This window comes from Desmodus rotundus, chromosome 7, assembly GCF_022682495.2.
Source record: "Desmodus rotundus isolate HL8 chromosome 7, HLdesRot8A.1, whole genome shotgun sequence".
Lineage (NCBI taxonomy): Eukaryota > Metazoa > Chordata > Mammalia > Chiroptera > Phyllostomidae > Desmodus > Desmodus rotundus.
The window spans coordinates 57,623,267-57,637,859 of NC_071393.1; positions in this window are offsets into that span (position 1 = coordinate 57,623,267).

Consider the following 14,593-nt stretch of genomic DNA (forward strand, 5'->3'; position numbering starts at 1 on the left):
TGTTCGCTGCTTAGTTGAATTATTTCTGGAGCTTTGAAGTGTTCTGTCATTTGGGCCTTTTTTTTTGTCTTGGCACCTCTGTTACTTAAAGGGGTGGAGCCTTAGATGTTCCCTGGGGCAGGGTAATGCTGAGTGCTGGGCTGTGATGCCACATGTGGGGGAGGGGCCTAGAGGGAGCAATGGCACTTGCTCCACGCTCCACCGGATTTCATCCACTCCCTTGGCTACCCACAATCAAATCGGGCCCCTCCAGTGCTGGTTCCCGAGTGAGTGGGCTTGTGCACACTGTAGGCCCCTGTGGGTCTCTCCAATGACCTCTCCCGTGAGGTCAGGATTTTCTCCTGCTGCCGCCCCTACCCCCATGGGTGTTTTCAATCAGAGGTTTGAGGCTTTATTTCCCTGCGCTGGAGCCCTGGGTTACACGGTCTGTTTTGCTCCCCCACCATTCGTCCTGGTTTATCTGTGCATGAATGTGGGGCTGCAGGGTGCTAACCGTGGCTCTGCCGCACTGCCTGCCCTGTTCTCCACCACTCTGAGTCTGGCCCTCTCGGTTTATCTGTGTGCGAATGTGGAGCCGCAGGGTCTGCTAGTGGTCAGACTGCCTGCCCCATTCGTCCCACACTCTGCCAGTCTCAGTCCTCTCCACCCCCGCTGCCCATCTCAGCCCCTCCTACCAGTCTGGATGAATGTTTATTTTTTATCTCCTTGGTGTAGGACTTCCTTGCCGATAGATTTTCTGTCACTTCTGGTTGTGCGAGGAGGCGCAGTGTGTCTACCTATGTCTCCATCTTGGTTCTCCATGTTCATGGTTTTGATCTTCTTTTTCTCAAATAAGTTCCTGTAACATTCCATGGAATAATGGCTTGGTGATGATGACCTACTTTAGCTTTGCCTTGTCTGGAAAGTACTTTATCTGCCCATCCATACTTTAGCTTTGCCTTGTCTGGAAAGTACTTTATCTGCCCATCCATTCTAAATGAAACCTTTGCTGGGTAAAATAATCTAGGTTTTAAGTCCTTGGTTTTCACTTTGAATACTTTTTGCCAAGTCCCTTCTATCCTGCAAAGTTTCTTTTGAGCAATCAGCTGATAATCTTATGGGAACTCCTTTGTAAGTAACTCCCTGCTTTTCTTTTGCTGCTTTTAAGATCTCTCTTTATCTTTAAACTTAGGTATTTTAACCATGCTGTGTCTTGTTGTGATCCTCTTTGGGTCCAACTTACTGAAATTCGTGTGCTTCCTGGACTTGTATGTCTATTTCCTTAGCCAAGTCACAGAAATTCTCCTTCATTATTTTTTAAAATAAGTTTTCAATTTCTTACTTTTCCTCTTCTCCTTACGGCATCCCTATGATTCAGATGTTGGCATGTTTGGAGATGTCCCAGAGGTTCTAAGCCTATCCTCTTTTTTTTGAATTCTTGTTTCTTGTTTCTGTTCTGGTTGAATGTTTATTTCTTCCTTTTGCTCCAATTCATTGGTTTGAATCCTGGCTTCCTTCCTTTCACTGTTGGTTTCTTGTATATTTTTCTTTATTTCACCCAGTTTAACCATTTTCCCCTTTATTTTGTTGCCATACTCAATGAGTTCTTTGATCATCCTGATCACCAGTGTTTTGAATTATGCATCTGATAGGTTGGCTATCTCCCTTTTGCTTAGTACTTTTTCTGGGGTTTTGTTCTGTTCTTTCATGTGGGCCATATTTCTTCATCTCCTCAATTTGGCAGCCTCCCTGTATTTCCTTCTGCGTATTAGGTAGAGCTGTTTTTAATCCCTGTCTTAGTAGTGTGTCCTATGTAGAAAAGGCCTCTGTAAGTTGTGTGGGATGAAGCCTTAGGTAATTGCCAGGGTGTGACAATGTATTTCACCACTTTGTGGATCTGTGTGGATAGAGGGCTCAGAGAAGGGACAATGTCACTCCCTGGCTTCTGGAGGCTTGCCTAGCACTCATCCTTTTTCCAGTCACTTTACCCACTTCCCGTATGTGGCTGGTGCCCTACTAGCTGCTGCCCTTGTGGGGAAACCCAAAGTGGGTGGGTTTGTGTACATTCTAAGTTTGTGCAGGCCCTTTAAGTGGTGAAAATCCAGCAGTTTCTTCTGCTGCCCCAACTCCCACTGATTTTTACAGCCAGATTAATGGGGGTTTATCTTCCTAGTGCTGGAAGCCTGGGCTGTCTGGCCTGGAGCTGGGATCCCTCACTCCCATGATTTTTATCTACCATATGTGAATGTGGGACTGTCTGTCCCACCTCCAGGGCTGCTGCCTCTCTGTGCCATACCACTTCTCCACCTATCTCCATGATTCCACCTTTCCTCCTTGTCTGGATGAATGTGTCTTCTTTAAATCCTTGGTTGTACATCCATACAGCTCAGTTTTCTGTCTGTTCTGGGTGTTTTTTGTTTTGTTATTTGGACATAATTCTTTCTATGGTTGTTCAAGTAGGAGAATCATGTCTACCTACATCTCCATCTTTATTGAAGTCTCCCTTATCACTTTTCATACCTGCACAGTAGTGTGTTGATGTACATTGCTTATTTCTAGTTTGATGGACATTTACTTTGTTTCAAGTCTTTAGCTATTGCAAAGAGAGCTATAATAAACCAACTTGTGTATATACTACTGGTATATGTTGGAATAGTTTCCTATAAATGGAATTGCTATGTGAAGGGTAAGTATATATGAAATTTGGTTAGATAGTGCCAGTTACACTCTTTAGGGGTGTTGACACTTTGCATTCCCACCTGCAGTGTATTAGAATACTCATCTCCTAACAACCTCACATATATTTTACATTGTCAAACTCTTGTATTATATTCAGTTTTATAAGTGAGAGATTGTCTTGCAATACAGTGTAGATTGAACATTGTTCACAGACACAGCTTTTAGGGTTTTTGGTGCTCTTCTTTTTTATTATTAGAAGTTTGCCTGTGATACAACTGCATTTTTCCCAGTTTATTTGTCTTTTTATTTTATGATGTTTTTTTTCTTGTAAAAGACTTAACATTTAAATTTATAAAGTTTGTCATTTTCCCCTTTATTCCTTCTGGATTTTGAATTATAGTCAGTAAAGGTTTTCCCGAACACCAGTTATAGAGGAGTTAATCTACATTTTATTCTAGTATTTGTTTTGCTTTATTTTATTTCTAACAGTACACTCTCTGTTTCTTTTGGAATTTACCCTGGTGTATAATGTGAAGAATTGATCCACTTGTATTGTTTCCATGCAGGTATCCTCATTTAGCTACCCCAATGAGTTCATCTTCTCACTGCTCATAAGAGATACTGACTTCCTTGTATACTGAATTTTCATACATAGTTGAGTCTATTTATTCTCTTGTCCTTCCCTTCCCCTTCCCCAACCTCCAGTCATGTTTCTGCTCTCTTTTTCTTAGTATTAGAATCAAGTCTGGTCCCTCATGTAAGGATGATTTTGTACCTGTTTAATGTTTTTAGAACTCACAGGAAGACAAACATAAGCATGTAGGCAAAGAATTTACAACCTATAAAATATAATTTTTATGTAAATGTGCATCTCTTGTTCCTTGTGCCTTCAACATAGAGACCATGCCCAGATTCTACATCTAACTCAGCTATGAGGTGTTGGGTATTCTGTCATATATCTGTTCCTCTAAGTTGAAGAAGGTGTATTATGCAATAATTAAAAGTGTGTTATCTAAAACAGTGGTGGAATTGCTTCTTATGACAGGTTGAATCATTGCTATACATTTAATAATGGACTTATTTTAAAATCTGTTATTATAACTTTGAAACTAGTACTTTGATTCAGTTTATTCTGCAACAAAAACATGAAAGATGCGTAACAGCATTATACCTGCAACAAATTTTCCAAATCACATTTAATTGAAAGATTCCAGTTAGCAATTTATTTGTCATTGCTATGGACATATGCGCATTCAAGTTACTGCTGTGTTCTACTTGCCTGTGAGTTACTGGAAACTGTTTTTAAAGAATTCCAGGAGGAAAGAGATAAAGGAGCAAAAATCTCTTGCAATTTTTGAAAACAATAAAGTAGAAGAGGATTCTCGAAACTTCATTATAAATGGTTAGCACAATTATGGTAAATGGGATTAATATATTTGAATTGCTTTTTTACAAGGTTTATGATGTTCTAGTATAAAATAATAAAATGCAACTAATAAATCATCAGTTTACTTTTCTTCTTGCATTTGAAAATGCTTAGGCATATTTTAGCAAATCATTTTAAGAGTAGCAAATATCTCTAATGTATAACATTAATAAACGGTGATAGACTTTACTATAAATATTGCATCTGTTGCCAAGAAAAGTTATGTAGAAAACAGAGCACTGCAAACCACAGTTCAGTAACTCTTTGGTAGTAGAGACATGGGCCTTCTGTGTCATTTTAAGTATCTTCGCCCTACTTGACCCCTTGCACTTGGAGAATATCGTTTTTTGTACATCAACAGTTTGCTGGGTTTAAGGGATTAACACCATATATGTGGTGTTGTGAGAGCCCAGGAAACCAATTGAGCAGTGTTTTACCCCTTGTGTTTTAATTGAAGAAAAAAGTTGAGAACTGTGGAAAAGCTGTGACAAAGTTTTTATGTGTGCAGCCATAGCCAGATATTGTTACAAAAAATAAATTTTAAAAAATCAAGGCGGTAAAAGAAAATACTTAGATATAACATGAAATAAAAACCACCAATCAAAAAGTTACTATGAACTAAATTATTCTGGATTCCAACAACCTTAGTGTTGTTATTTGAAAAGAAACATTTAAGTAGTAAAATATATAAGAATTCAAAATATATTGTTTTCTGGTTTCTTTGATATATCAAAGAAGATACCAACTTTATTTTGCTAAGGCAGCTTTACAATTACCAAACTACACTCTGAACTTCATATAAAAGTTTCATTTATGTATTCTGTGTCAATTCAAAGGAAGTTCAAAGCATGGTAAAGCATACAAGATACAACAAAATCAGAAAACCTGATCAACTACCCTTATTTTTCTTTTGCTACCTTCTTCCATATGAAATCTTAGGAGAAATATTGCAAAAGATTAAACTTTTTTACATGAGGAAATAAAATATTTAATATTTTTAAATTAACTAAAATAACAGAATTTAATCTTGAAATATTATTTCTAGTAATTTAGCAGATATTTACATTGACTTGTAATACTGCATATTCTTTAGTTTGTGGCTACCAGATCCTTGAATATATTAGGAATTCCAAGGTGATGAGATAGAAGATAGATAACATGAAAAAACAGATGATTGTAAAGAGGTTAAATAGATGAGATCTCTGAGTTTCTTAGGGTGAAAATTTGCACATCACAGTTGTTATGAACAGTTTTGTGAAGTGCTCTCTGACTTCCTGCTTTTTAATCCAATGTATTTTCTTGTAACTGGTGTGATTGCTTCAGGGCTTAAAATTTTCATTAGAGAATCATTTTTTTGAGACTAAGACTATTCTTTGTCTTTTTAAAACACAATTAAAAAATAACATGTTAACTTGATACTAACTAAAAGTCAATCTATATTTTCAAATATGAATTAGTAATTCAGCTCAGGCATTAAAAACTTGACTGATAAATTGATGGGGAGGTGGAAGCATTCTGAGCATGGATTTCTGCCTAAAGAGGGGTAGCCTCAGTGGGGTGCTGAGGCAGAAAGACATCTTAATTTGGAAATGCACAAAACAAGGATAAATTCTAAGAAATTTGCTCCCACACTTATCAATTTTATTACATTCAGTCTCTTATTCTCCTTTGGTCTTCTGTTTTCTCACCTGAAATATACTTCAAAGGAGAAAAAAGAAACTTTTTAAAAAGATAAGCAAAAAAAAATATTTTCATTTCAAATATTTTCCTTTACCATCTAAAAATTTTCCTTCCTTTCACTGGCAGATCATTACACTGAATGATAAATGTTCAATGTCTCTATTTTATTATCTTATAACACTTGGAATCTTGTTTTGAATCCTATCATACTACTGAAACTTCCATGCTGAAGAATTTTTATCACCAAAACAATGCCATCTTTGTTTTCTTCTCTGACTTTTCTAATTTTCACTGTTGGCGCAAAACAGCAGATATTTATTTCTCATAGTTCTAGAGGCTGTCTGTGTTCTGGTGAGATCTATCGTTTAGGCTGTAGATTGCTATTTTCTAATTGTAGCCTCACGTGGTGAAAGGAAAGGGAGCTAGCCTTCTGTCCTGTCCTTGTGAGGGCACTAATGTGTTTTATGAGGATTTACCCTCATGACCTAATACTGTAAAAATGACCCCACCTCCTACATTCAAATTGGGGGTTGCTTTCCAACATATGGATTTTGGCGTGGTCTACAAGAACTATCAGTCCTTCATTGTCCCTTACTATTCTTAGCATATCGAAAAAAACCTTACTAACGCCTTTAGCCTTCAACTGTCTCTGAAATTTTAGGACATTTGAGTTCCCACCACAAAATTTTGCACTTAACTCTATTTTATTTTAAATTATTCATCATTATTTCATAACGTTGTAAACTGAATGTTCTCAGGACTTTGTAGATTTTAATAAGTCATTAGCTCAATCTTACATATGTCATTGCAGAATTTAGGGATCACCCTCTGGGATCTTCATTACTTCTGGGGCCCCAAGAGATATTGTAATGTGCTTAGGAGCAACACTGCTCATATTTTGCTGCACTAACCATTTGGAAGTGGGGCCTCAACCTGGACATCCTTCTATGGGAAGACCCTTAGTGGGTGCTGTATTTGTTCCTGTTTTTCTGTCCAGCATGAGGATTTTTACTAATGGATTCTTTGACTTTTTAGAGAGTCAAAACTGTAGAGATATGTGGAAAATAATAGAAAGGTAAAAATGAGCCTTTTATTCAACTTCATGCTAAATTTAATTACTTGCACTCCATTCCCTCACTCCCCAGAACTGTATACTTTATGATACAAGTATTATATAATTTTACTTGGAAAATCATCTGGACTTTTCCTATCTCTAACATCACTTCCTACAGAGCTCAAACATGGTTCTTTTTGCGATCAATGCTGTATCTTTTTTTCCTTCTCTTGTGTCTTCCTGTGAGTTTGTGTACAAAGCAACTTCCCTTTTTTATTAGTCTTGCTTTCTTCTTAGATAAAACTACTAAAAGTCCTCATGTAAATTAGCCAATAAAAATAAAGGTGCAAGTGTTCAAGAAACAAAGAAGTTACAAGCCATTCCAAATTTTCTTTTGTGTTTCTTAGGAACCTCACTATATACTTCTATCTTGCCTTCCAGTTTGGTTGACAAGATATTTAGGTGAGGATCTGTGTTTTTCTTGTTCATCAAAGTGCCTAACGCAATGCTTTGCAAGTAGGAGTATGTAATAAATACTGGATTACTTAATTAGAAATAAAACATTTTCTCTGAGGACATTTTTAAGCATCAAGTGGAAAATTATACAGAAAAAAAAAGAGAACAATCTAACCCAGAGATTTTATTAATCTATTTTTCTACATATAATTTTGCTAAAAACGAATTTATTTCACTATTGTCAGAGATTGCATCATGAAAACTTAACAAATTTGTGGTTTTTAGATTCCCCGATCTAAGTAGGCTAACCTTGGTAGAACAACACCTAAAGTAATTGGTACTTCATTATCATATCTTTCTGAAGGGAAAAAAAAACCCATATATTTTACCACATACGGAGGTTCAAGGGAAATGTGGGATCATTACAAATTAAAGCAAAATCTTTCTGAACTCATAAAATACCAAGGAACCATGTGATTACATGGTTGATTCCAAAGATTGTGGATGAATTGCAATGACATTTGAATGTTCCAAGGAATGAGTGGGTCTGAGTCAGAATCTGAGCAACCAGGAATGGGAGCTCAGGACCAGCAATAGCACTGAGGATTTAGAAAGCTAAATTCTTGCAGTGAATTAAGTTATATGAGCATTATGCTTTATGTCATATAAATGGACCTTATTGCATGTGTAATATATATGTGCACACACACATATACTTCTACCACTCATATTTACAAAATAATTTCAAGTTTACTCTATGCTCCTCTGATCTTTCAACAGTATTAGGGGTTTGTGGTTCTAAGATGTGGGTTATTGGTATAGTAATGTTCTTTAACGTCTATCCTTGCTTGTTTTTCAAATGATGCTATATTATAGAAATAAGAAAGCATATAAACTAATCTTAACTCTTTTAAAGAGAAGACTGTTCAAAGTTTATGCTGCCCACTTAATTCTTCCTGAATAAAGAATTCTCACCATTCACTGCAATGTTTGACCTTTTTATTCATTGTCATTTCTGGCCATTAAAACCCCCCCCATATTTTAAAGCTTGACTGCCCATCTGTTTTAATTGGCATAATGAATAAATATCTTCCAGATGCTGTATTAATTCCATGTTTTTAGCTTTTATTACAGGTGAGTCTTTTTTTTGAAGCAAATATACTGCATATTTATATTCAGCCATTATCAAAGTTGAGGGTCAGGAGGGAAAAGAAAATTATAATCAGAATTCCAGTCATTACAAAATCTGTATCTTAATTAAATCTGTTAACTATTTTATCTAGTACATATATTTCCGTTTTGGACCCTGGTGGATCAATTTTTCTAATTAGCACTTCTATTATGTTTGTATTTTATAGAGATATAGGAATCTGAAAGGAAAAGGCAAAGAATTCCTCATTTAAAGTGATTAACTCTGACTTCTTTCACTCATTTTTTTCCTACTTTGGTGGACCAGCCATGCCAATAAGGGTCCTTAAGTGTTGGTGCTCCTCTAACATGTGCTCTATGTGTGTGAGGATGAAGGATAATGCACCTGGGGAGTATGGGCAGGTGTGCTTCATCAGAACACCAGAGAAGAGTGTTTAATAAATTGGTAATTGAAATCTTTAATTACCTGGTCCAGAAATACAGAACTAAGCAAGAGAGGCTGGGGAAATGGAAGCAGGAACAGTAATCCAAGACAGGGAAGTTGGAAGAGTGATGTGGATAAAAGGCAGAGAGAATGTTTTCTGAGAATAGACATTTGCTTGTTATTAGAGTGAAGTACTTCTATATAGCTCATCTTTGCCTTCTCCACAGCAATTTGACACTTTTTTTACATTAAAAATTGAATAAATATATTTTGAATATTTTTCATATCATAAAATACAACATATTTTTCTACCAAAGAATAGCTTTCATTAAATTTCCAACTTACCATTGGTTTACATGGATAACAAAGTGATATTTAACCCATAACTATGTTTATTTCACTTTTTAAATAATATATATATTTTATGTTTTAAAGAAAATTAGGTTTACAGTATAATTGAGTGTAAAGTACAGAAAGTCCCCATATCCCCTTTTTCCCCACATAGCCTCCCTCACTATTAAAATCCTCAACCAGAATGTTGTATTTGCTACAATTGATGAACCTACATTAATACATTATCATCACCCAAAATCTATAGTTTAAATTAAGCCTCATGTGGGGAGGAGAGAGTGATGAATAGGCTGACACTGAAGATTTTTAGAGCTGTAAACTATCTTGTATTATATTGTAATGCATCATAGTACAATGATGGAAACATGCCATTATAGGTAACATATAACTATGTTTTTAATGCAAAACCCCAACCATTCTATTTCTGTATGTTAGAGAAATTTCTGAGTAAAGATTTTTTGAGTGCAGAGGAATCCTGATCTTTTTACATGGATTTCTGATAGTTCACTTTTATCTGCCTTATTTTCCAGAACTTTTATAGTTTCAGAAATTACTTGAGTCTTCTTACAAAAAAGATCAATTTTCAGGAAATCTTTCTTTTTGTAGTTTATAGTTGTTCATTTTCATTTTTTTCCTCAAGTTATTAAGTCCCTTTAAATGAATCATGATTTTATACTTCTTGCTTATGTCTATATTTTCCTTTTTGGTGTTTGGGGGTAGGGACACACTAGCAGACACAGGGAGACAGGGCAGCTTCATTTTGTTGAACTATCTCTCTGGATGCTAGCAGGCTCGGACTCTTTTGCATCGACTCTGAAAAGAATTTTCTTTTGCTGTCAGTTCTCTCTATATGCAAGTAGCAATCCTCAGTTTCATTATGTAATTTAAAATATAATTATTACACACAAAATCTCTGTTTTACCTGATTCAATAGGCAATGTAATGGCAAAATCACATGGCAAATTTTTTATAACTTAAATGTGCAATAACTTATTAAAAGTTATCTCAGCAACTGAAAATGTAATGCATGCCACCTGTGTCATTTTAAATGTTCTAGCATCCACATATTAAAAAGTCAAAATAAATCAGTTAAATTATGTTTCATATATTTATTTAAACATATTCAACCATTTATATCTAAATATTGACATTATAACATGTAATCAATATCATTATTAATATTACTAATGAGAGTTTACATTCTTTTTCTCATACTAAGCTTTCAAAATCTAGTGTGCATTTTTTATTTAAAAAATCTTTCATTTAGGATATTATATTTTCATTAGATATGTTGATCTGTATTTATATGTAATAAAATGTAGAGTTGCAAACAGAAATATATATATATATATATATATATATAAATAATGTTTGAGTTGTCTAAACATAATTTAAGGATTTACAATAGATGCATCAAATATCAGGTTTTGGATTTAAGATTTTTTTAACATTGTGCAATTTTAATTTTCATTTTATTTTTTATTGTCCTGTTAACTTCCAATCAGGGAAGTTGTCCCAATTTCCCTGATTGCTCCACCCATTTCCCCCACTTCCCCCTCTCCTTCAGTCAATCCCCACCCTTTTGTTCATGTCCTGAGTCCTTATGAGTGTTCATTAACTAGGCCTTTTTGCCTTCTTTCCTTCCTGATCTGCCCCCTCTGGTCCCTGTAAGTTTGTTCCCTTGTTTCCATGACTCTGGTTCTATTTTGCTCATTTATTTGTTTTGTTGATTAGTATTTAAATTTTTTTAATAGACTTGTTATTTATTTTTTTTGGCCACTTGGTAAATTTTATTATATTGTATTTTATTTTTTAATATATTTGATTATGCTATTTAATATATTTGATTATGCTAGCATAATCACTATGTTGATTATGCTATTACAGTTTTTCCATTTTTTCTCCCCTTTATCCCCCTCCACCCTTTACCCCACCCCATTATTCCCCAACCTTAGTTCATGTCCATGGGTCATGCATATAAGTTCTTTGGCTTCTCCATTTCCCATACTATTCTTAACCTCCCCCTGTCTAATTTGTACCTACCATTTATGCTGTTTCTTCCCTATACCTTTCCCCCCATTCTCCCCCTCCACCCCCCCACTGATAACCCTCAATGTGGTCTCTCTCTCTGTGAATCTCTTCCTGTTCTAGTTGTTTGCTTAGTTCATTATTGTTTTCAGTTTTGTTTTTTTAGGCTTGGTTGTTGATTGTTTTGAGTTTGTTGACATTTTACTGTTCGTATTTTTGATCTTCTTTTTCTTAGGTATGCCCCATTAACATTTCATATAATAAGAACTTGGTGATGATAAACTTTAACTTGACCTTATCTGGGAAGCACTTTATCTGCCCTTCCATTCTAAATGATAGCTTTGCTGGATAGAGTAATCTTGGATGTAGGTTCTCGCCTTTCATGAGTTCAAGTAGTTCTTTCCAGTCCCTTCTTGCCTGAGAGGATTCTTTTGAGAAATCAGTGGACAGTCTTATGGGAACTACTTTGTAGTTAACTCTCTCCTTTCCTCTTGCTGCTTTTAAGATTCTCTCCTTATCTTTAACCTTGGGTAATGTAATTCTGATGTGCCCTGGTGTGTGCTTCCTTGGGTCCAGCTTCTTTGGGATTCTCTGAGCTTTCTGGACTTCCTGGAAGTCCATTTCCTCTACCAGATTAGCGAATTTCTCCTTCATTATGAGTTCAAATAAGTTTTCAATTTCTTTCTCTTCCTCTTCTCCTTCTGGCTCCCCAATGATTCAGATGTTGGAACATTTAAAGTTGTCCTGGAGGTTTCTAAGCCTCTCCTCATTTTTTTGAATTCTTGTTTCTTCATTCTGTTCTGGTGGAAAGTTTATTTCTTCCTTTTGCTCCAAACTGTTGATTCAAGTCTGAGTTTCCTTCTCATCACAGTTGGTTCCTTGTACATTTTCCTTTATTTCACTTTTCATAGCCTTCACTTTTCCCTCTATTTTGGGACCTACACAACCATTTCTGTGAGCATTATGATTACCAGTGTTTTGAACTCTGCATCTGATAGGTTGGCTGTCTCTTTGTCACTTAGTTGTATTTTTTCTGAACAGAAGCTTTGATCTGTTCTTTCATTTGGACCACTTTTTTTTTTTATTTTCGGTCTTGGCATGCCTGTTATGTAGTAAGGGGCAGAGCCTTAGGTATTTCCCAGAGTGGGGCAACCCATGTCATTGCGTTGTAGTACTGTCTGTGGGGTAGGGGTCCGAGAGGGAACAGTGCTGCTTGCTCAGTGTTAGGCGGGCTTTCAGTCACTTCCTCTGCTACCCATAAGCAAATTGGGCCCTTCTGGTGCTGATTCCCAGTTAGGTGGGTTTGTGTACATTCTAGGACCCTGTGGATCTATCCAACGAACTCTCCTGGGAGGCTGGGAGTTTCTCACCTCCTCAATCCCCACAGGTTTTTTTCAGTCAGAGATTTTGAGGCTTTATTTCCCTGTGCTGGAACCCTGGATTGTGTGGTCTGTCTTGCTCCCCAGTTGTTCCTCCTGGTTTATCTTCATGCAAATGTGGGACTGCCTACTCTGACAGCTGCCACCTCACCTGCTCTGCCAGCTACTGCCTTGTTGCAAGACTTCTCTACCCTGGCTGCCCATCACCCCACCTCTTACTGGTCTGGATGAATATCTCTTTAACTCCTTGGTTGTTGGACTTCCATAAAGTTCGACTTCCTGGCAGTTCTGGTTACTTTTGTTTTTACATTTGTTGTTGTCCTTCTTTTGGTTGTGTGAGGAGGCAAAGTGTGCCTATGCCTCCATCTTGGCTGGAAGTCTGTCTCCAATAGACTTGTTTTAGAGCAGTTTTAGGTTCACAGCGAAATTGAGAAGGTACAGAGATTTCCTTATAGACCTCCTGTCCACAAACTTGAATATCCCCTCCTATTATCAATATCACCCACCAAAGTGATACATTTACTAAAATTGATGAAATGTCATTTTATCATCAAAAGATCATAGTTTACATTAGAGTTCAGTCTTAGTCTTCTATGGTTTGGAGAAATATATCCACCATTATTGTTTCATGAAGAGTAATTTCACTGCCTTAAAAATCTTGTGTTCCACTTATTTGTACCTCTCTCCACCCATTTCCTGTTAACCACATATCTTTTTACTGTCTCCATAGTCTTGCCTTTTCTAGAGTGTCATATAGTTGGAGTTATACATTATATAGCCTTTACAGGTTGCCTTGTTTTACTTAGTAATATACATTTTAGTTTCCTTCATGTCTTCTCATGCCTTCATAGCTCATTTCTTCTTGGTGCAGAATAATGATCCATTGTCTGAATATACCAATTCATCTATCCTTCACCTAATGAAGGACATTTTGGTTGCTTCTACACTTTTGAGATTATGAGTAAAATTGTTATAAACATCTGTGTTTAGGTTTGTGTGTGCAAGTAAATTTTCAACTCCTTGAATAAATCCAAAGGAGTGCATTACTGGATCATATGGAGAGAGTATGTTCAGTTTTATAAACAGTCTTCCAAAGTGGCTGTATCATTTTGTATCCCACAAACAGTGAATCAGTGGTTCCTGTTGCTACACAACCTCAGCAGCACTTGGTGTTGTCAGTCGGTGTTCTGGATTTTGGTCATTCTATTAGGTGTATGTGGTGATATCTGAGTGTTGTTTTAGTTTGCATTTCCCTGGTGACATAGGATGTGGAGCATTGTTTATATGCCTATTTTCATTCTGTATATCTTTTCTGAGAGGTAGCGTTCAGTCTTTGTATTTTTTTAATGAAGATTTTTTTGATTTTGAGTTTCTCAAACTCATTGTTGAGTTTCAAGAGTTCTTTGCATAGTTTGAAAAACCACTTTTTGTCAGTTATGTCTTTTGCAAATATTTTCTTACAGTCCATTACTTGTCTTGGGAATCCCCTGGCAATATCTTTCACAGTTCAGAAGTTTTCAACTTTAATGAAGTCCAACTTACCAATTCTTTCTTTTATGAATTATGCCCTTGATGTTGCACCTAAAAAGCCATTGCCAAACTCAAGGTCATCTTGATTTTCTCATGTGAACTTCTAGGAGTTTTATAGTTTTGCATTTCACATTTAGATCTGTGATTCATTCTGAGTTAATTTTTTTCTGAAGGATTCTGCTGGATAGGTTGATTTTTTGCATGTGGATGTCCAGTATTATATTTAAATTTAAAGTAATTAAAATTAAATAAAATTTGTAGTTTAGCATCTCACTTGCAGCAGACACATTCCAAGTATAGTAGTGATATACAGCTACTGGCTAGCCTAGTGTTTACCGTAGGTATGAAGTATTGGGAATTGAAGTCTTCTAAGCTTCCTACAGCTCTTCAGGAATCAGATCACTGATAGCATTATTTATTCAGGTATCCAGTTTCCCCTTTAAGTACCTTGGCATAAA